Source organism: Capra hircus, chromosome 4, assembly GCF_001704415.2.
Source record: "Capra hircus breed San Clemente chromosome 4, ASM170441v1, whole genome shotgun sequence".
Taxonomy (NCBI): Eukaryota; Metazoa; Chordata; class Mammalia; order Artiodactyla; family Bovidae; genus Capra; species Capra hircus.
In genome coordinates, this window is record NC_030811.1 from 4,665,204 (window position 1) to 4,672,462 (window position 7,259).

Consider the following 7,259-nt stretch of genomic DNA (forward strand, 5'->3'; position numbering starts at 1 on the left):
CATCACCTGGCCTTGGAAACCGCAAGTCTGCCTCGATGTCTCTGTGTCTGTTTCTGCCTCACGGATAGGCTCATGTGTGCCTTATTTTAGTTTCCATAATCATATCGTATTTGTCTTTCTCTTTCTGACTTACTTTGCGGAGGTTTTGACAATCTCTAGGTCCATCCAGGGAGCTACAAAGGCATTATTTCATTCTTTTATACAGCTGGGTAATATTCCTCATTGGGACCTCTTCTTAACAAACTATGGAATTAATAAAGTCGATGCTTGATTGTAGAATTTAGAAGCCTTGAGGAATTTAATAACTCCATAAGAAAGTTCTTAGAGGGTCCAAGACACGTCTGGTGAGCATCTGGTTCATTCCCCTGAGCTTGGAAGTCTCATATTCACCATTTTTAAACCCAGAAGAGACTCCTCCCCGATGCCTGAGAAAGGAGAAGCAGAAAGGGGATTTACAGGAAAAATGGAAGGTAAAATCCAATATGCACTAATAGCTTAATAAGCTAGAATAAATTGATTTTTCCATTAGAAGCCAAAAGGCAACAAGCTAAATAGGCCTCTGCCTGCTTATGGCCTGTACACATGGTGATGTGTGGAGGCAATAAGGCTTAACTGGTATTGTTGAGATGGCAGAGAAGAAAAAAGTACAGACCCCAACCGCCAGCCCTGATTAGAATCTCAGGGAAATGCACCACCCGCTCCCGCCACCGCATTCTGATCTTCTTGATCAAATCTGTGCACCCAGCCATCCCGGTGAGTCCTCCGACGGCCCTCCCACCAGATCTGTACGGTTAGGCCCCCCTTGCACACGGCCACGGATGCCCAGTCTGGGCTGACGGGCGGTTGGGAGCCCGCAAGGACACCTCTGTTCGCTTAGCTTTGTGTCTCCAACTCAGACTCTCACTTCCTCCCTGAAGGCTTCCCCAGTGACTCCTGGTGGTACAAGCGGTAAGTAAAGAACCTGCCTGCCGATGCTGGAGACCCGGGTTTGATTCCTGGGTGGGGAAGATCCCCTGGAGAAGGAAATGGCAACCTGCTCCAGCATTCGTGCCTGGAGAATCCCTGTGGACAGAGGAGCCTGGCGGGCCACAGTCCGCAGGGTCGCAAAGAGTCAGACATGACTGAGCGACAGCACACAGCAACCACTGGTGCCCCCGTGATCTCTTGTCATGTTGACCCCAGAGCCCCGACCCATAGCCGCCTCCGCTTACACATGACTTACTTTATTTAGGATGTCTTGTGGACATCTCATGTCTGCATCAGAATTACGAACGTTTAGAACAGCAGTCTATCTTACCACCCATTATTTTGGTCAGCAAATGTTCCGTGAATGATGCTTCTTATACAGACATCTGCCGAACTCTAGAGACCAGCACAGCAGCAGCGAGTGAGCAGATGGCATACCGAGCACTTCTACACATTACCTTATTTGATTCTCCCCATATGATATGTCCCTGTAACATATGTGGCTTGATTTCTCATGTTGTCAACGGGAAACTGAAGCTCGTGTCTTCAGCTGCGGATCGTGAAGGTCCGCACAGAGCTTGTCCGTCAGCTCCAGCCTTCTGAATCTGAATTCTGCTCTTTCACACCAAGCAGCAAGGACCTGATTTCCAGAGCTCTGGGGCGGTGGGGAGGGGTCAGCATGAAAACAGTGGCAGCTTCCATTACATTTCGCAGATCTGGGAGAGACCAGATGTCAGCTAAGACGTGTCCCCCGCAAGTCTTCCCCCTCAGTCTTGCTTTCCTTATCCCTCAGGGGAGAGGACAATTGTCACTTCTGACTTCTGTCCACTATTCCAAGAATACTGGCGTAGGAAGCCTGTCCCTTCTCCAGCGGATCTTCCCGACTGAGCAATCTAACCAGGGTCTCCCGCATTACAGGCGGATGTTTTACCAACTGAGCCATCAGGGAAGCCCTTTCAAGAAGCTGCTGCTGCTGCTAAGTTGCTTCAGTCGTGTCCAACTCTGTGCGACCCCATAGATGGCAGCCCACCAGGCTCCCCTGTCCCTGGGATGCTCCAGGCAAGAACACTGGTGTGGGTCGCCATTTCCTTCTCCAATGCAAGAAAGTGAAAAGTGAAAGTGAAGTTGCTCAGTCGTATCTGACTCTTCGTGACCCCATGGACTGCAGCCCACCAGGCTCCTCCGTCCATGGGATTTTCCAGGCAAGAGTACTGGAGTGGGGTGCCATTGCCTTCTCCGTTTCAAGAAGCTAACTGTCTCAATAAGAAATGTGGGGGGGGGGGGTGTGGTGGTGACGATGTAATTTTATTTAATACTTTATTGATTACAGTTGAGTTACAATGTTGTGTTAGTTTCAGATGTGAGTCAGTTGTGCATATACATACATCCATTCTTTCTCAGACTCTTTTCTCATACAGGTCATCAGAGATGCTGGGTAGAGTTCCCTGTGCCACACAGTGGGTCCTTATTGGTTTTCTACTTTATGTACGGTAGCGTGTATATGTTGTGTTCATCCCAAACTCCTAATTTACCCCACCCCTTTCCACCACATTTCTGCTTTGGCAACCATAATTAAAACATTTGCCTTTCAAGTGAGTTTTTCTAGTTATAAAATGTAAAACTTGAATCTACCAAACTGTCATCCAAAAGTAGTGTAGACCTTAAGCTTACATACTGCTGCGTGTCATTGAAAGTGAAAGTCGTTCAGTCATGTCCAACTCTTTGTGACCCCATGGGCTGTAGCCCACCAGGCTCCTCTGTCCATGGGATTCTCCAGGCAAGAATACTGGAGGGGGTTGCCACTTCCTTCACCAGGGGATCTTCCTGACTCAGGGATCAAACCCGGGTCTCTCACATTGCAGGCAGACGCTTTACCATCTGAGCCACCTGGGAAGTCCCACTGTGTGTCATTACATCTCAATAAAGCTGGAAAAAAAAAAAAAAAGGCAGGTAGCAAATTGGGGGGGGCGGGGCGGTGTCAGCTGGGCGTTGTAGAGGAAGCCCTCCTGAGCTTCTCCTTGACTCGCTGGCCCCGGCCTGGGGCACCCCGCCTCGCACACCCCCGCCCACTGCCCGGCTAGACTGCAGGGTGCGACCCACAGCCACAACCACTCTGCCCCTCTTGTCGTGACTGCCCTGGTCAGGCCGATGGAGGCAAGTGCTCTGCCCCACACCCCTGCTGCAGTGAAGCCATCTTCCAGCTGGTTCTGGCTCAGTGGATAGAGAAGCTGCCTGTAGCGCAAGAGCCGCAGGAGACTCAGGTTTGATCCTTGGGTTGGGAAGATCCTCTGGAGGAGGAAATGGCAACCCATTGCAGGATTCTTGCCTGGAGAATCCCCATGGACAGAGGAGCCTGGCTGACAACTCGGGGTCTCAAAGAGTTGGACATGCCTGAACAACCAAGCACACATCTCGGAGAAGGGTGGGCCTTAGTGCCACATGGCAGGTGTCCTCATCAGAAGGGGAGAAGAGGGAATTCTCTCTCTGGCGGGCCAGTGCTTAGGACTTGGCACTTTCTCCACCCCAGGTTCAATCCCTGGTTGGGGAACTAAGATCCTGCAAGCCGTGTGACACAGCCAAGGGAAGAAGGGGAGAGACACGGGAGAAGGCCGTGGGAAGTCAGACCCCAGAGGGCAGGCGGCCACTCTGCCCTCCATCACAGCAGGGGTGACGGAGGCAGAGTTTGGAGTGATGCCACTGCAACCAAGGAGGGCGGAGGACCCGGGGCCGCCTCCAGGGTCCAGAAGGGGAGCCTGGCCCTGCCGGCACCGTGACCTTGGGCTTGCGGCCTCCAGAACTGAGCAGCAGAGATGTCTGTGGTTTAAGCCGCCCGGGCTGTGATAGTCTGATGACAGCAGGCCTAGAAGGCTCATCCAGGAGCCTTGTTTTCATTTGTTTTGTTTGCTTTAAACAGCAGGGAGAGGGCAGGGGGATAAGGAAGAGATCGATAGCCTAAGATTAAAATGAAGGGTCTTCTAGTAATTTCTATCACCTCATTCCTACTCTCAACGGTCCAAATAAGACAATGTTAGCTGTGTTGATGGAGAATTCAAGGCCAGCAAAGAGCATCCTCCAGAAAAGTGTCCTATTTCCTTAAGTTTAGATCAAAGAAAAGAAGCATAAAGACCCACTGGTGCGCTTTTAAGCCACCGGCCTGACTGTTGGGAAATAGAACTTGATATCAGCACATGTAGCATCGCAGGGCGGGGGCAACTCTGAAATCAGACGAGGGCAGGAGGCCCTATTGTCCTTGATGTCATCGATCCTTCAACTCTGCTGTGGCAGAGACAGCTCATCACTGCCCAAGGTCCACCCTCCTGCTTTTTAATCATGAAACACTGATTCTTAGCTAGGCCCACTGTCCCTCAGCCAAATGATTACACTTACCAGCATCCCTGGTAGCTGGCTGTCACCTTGTTCAAGCAAGCTCAAGAAAGTGTTGGGTGGTGCCTCTGTGTAGTACCCTGCAAAGGGGGCACTCCCTTTCTTGTCACTGTCTTCCTCCTGCTGACTGGAAAGGAGGTGTGTTAGCTGGAGCTCCAGCCACCACTTTGGGCTATGAGGACCATGGCCACACACTAGGGACTGTAGGCCAGAACACTGGGAGGAGCACGTCCCAGGGGCACTCAGGTAAACTGCAATGCCAGCTATGGACAGCCCGCCTACAGGAAAAAATAAAACCTTATATATTGAAACTACTTTGATACTTGTTTTTTGTCACAAGCAGTCAAACTAACTAGATCCTTTTATTTACAAATAAAAACTCTACTTTTTCACTAGACCAATAAATATATTGAGGGCAAAAAATAGGCTTCTACATGAAGTGTTTTAAACCAACCTCCTCTACTCCTGAAAAGCTTGTTTGTAGATAATTAGATTCATGAAATGGGAATATTTTCTTACTTGCCTGACAGGAATCATTACTCACCCTAAAGAAGGCATAGACCTGCTACCACGAGTGCAGTTTAAATTCTTTCTTTCTGTTTTTTTCACTGTTCTAACCCTTAGTACGTGTGATACGCCTGTCTAACAGTAAAATTGAGCCTCTGTCTTCAGATCACCCGGGCAGTTTCTGCTTATATCTCTTAGTCACTGGATAACATTTCCATTTCTAAAATGGCTAAAAGAATCTCATCCTATTAAAAATACAGCTGAACCAAATCTGAAACTAGCATATCTGTCTCTTCTGACAAAGGGGACAGTGTGTGTGTTGGGGGGGTGGGGGGTGGCTGTCCAGCTTTTTCCTTCCCACATGATGGTGTCTCTGGTTCTTTCAGCTCTTTCCTTGTTCAGCCTCTTCCCACCTCCTGCTTCCGGAGAGGAACTCAGATTGCTTTTAACTGCCTCACAGCCAGAGTTCAGATGCAGAGACAAAGGGCGTAAATCACCATGTTTAGGATCAGACTGGTGAGGAAGCCAGGCAGAAAAAGAGCTGGGGTCTCAGGAAGCCTGAAGTGAACCGCGCCATTCAGCTGCCTTCTCCAGGCAGAGGGCAGCATGAGCCCCCTGCCCGGGAGGACACGTTTCCCACGTGGTCTCGCAGCCGGCGTTCCCCGTGGGACCAGGTCTGCCCCGGCAGAAGTCAGCAGTGGGGAGGAGCAGCCCCACACCACGACGGCATCTTTGGCAGCACAGGCGTGCAGGCTTGTGTTTATTTTTCGGGCGGTAGCAGCAAGGATGCAGCTACGTGGTGCGGGAGGCCGGTAGTTCGGCACTTCCGGTTGGCTTCTGGACATTTCTCCTCGTGACTGCGCGCTGGTCCTCCTGGGTTTTCTGAAACCATCAGCCCTCTTGTTCTTGTAGAATCTAACTCGGTACAGTCATTATTTTATAATAATTTTAAGTGGAGGATGAAAGAGAGTAGTGAAAGTATTAGTCGTGTCCGACTCTTAGCGACCCATGGACTGTACGTAGCCCACCAGGCCCCTCTGTCCATGAGATTCTCCAGGCCAGAATACTGGAGTGGGTTGCCTTCTCCAGGGGATCTTCCCGACTCAGACCCTGAACCTGGGTCTCCTGCGTTTCAGGCGGATTCTGTACCATCTGAGCCACCAGGGAAGGCCCTATACTGAATTCTATACTAAACCTGTATATTGGACTGGCCAAAACATTAGTTCCGGTTTTTCCATAAGATCATAAGGAAAAACCCAAATGAACTTTTTGGCCAATCCGATATTATTCTTCAAGCTTTCTGCTGCTGAATATTATTTGAATTTGAAAGTCTCAAGAGCAGAAGCAAGTTTTGAAGCAAGTATTTCTTAAAATCCCCTCCCAACCTAATTCTGCTGAAATAACTTATTGTGTTTTCATTGTATCCTATCTGGAGATAAACCACATGCTTTGCAAACAGGAAATGAGACTAATCTGTTCTGAAGGACAACCTCAATTTGGTAAAACTCATGGCTCAGAGGGTAAAGAGTCTGCCTGCAAGGCAGGGAACCCTGGAGATACAGGATCAATCCCTGGGACGGGAAGATCCCCCGGAGGAGGAAATGGCACCCCACTCCAGTTTCTTGCCTGAAAAAACCCCATGGACAGAGGAGCCTGGCAGGCTACAGTCCAAAGGGTCGCAAAAAGTCAGACACGACTGAGCGACTAAGTGCACACACACACACACAACATTTATTAATAGAAGACTCTTTATGGGGGAGAAAAAGACAATCTTGTGGAAGTAAAAGGTAGATAGATATTGTCTGAATAGATCAACAGTTTATAGATGCTCTTGCCTGAAATCCATGGACACGGTGGCTCTTGCTGTCCTGAGCTTGCTTTAGTTCATGGACACTCTCCCTTCGGAAGTGTTCAGTTCAGTCGCTCAGTCATGTCTGGATCTTTGCAACCCCGTGGACCGCAGCACGCCAGGCCTCCCTGTCCATCACCGACTCCCGGAGCTTACTCAAACTCATGTCCATCGAGTCGGCGATGCCATCCAGCCGCCTCATCCTCTGTCTACGTCCCCTGGGCCCCTGCCAAGTGTACTGAGTGCATGGTAGTCATGACGCACCCTCGCAAATGCTTTAATTCTTCACTTGCTTTTGTCTGGCACAAACACAGGTTTAAGCGGACAATCATCTGTGCTTGACCAGGAGAACAGATTTGGTAGAGAAGCAAACCAGGTCCATCAATAGGAGTGTCCCTGTCCCAGGGCTGAGCCACAAGCCACACGTCTGCCCCGCCCCGCACTCCAGTTCCCCCCTAAAGCCCGAACTTGGGCCCCCCCCCCCCAGCTACACCGGAGGGAAGAGCGGCGGGCCCTGCCAGGCCACTCTAGTTGACTGTCCCAGTGTGAGGGT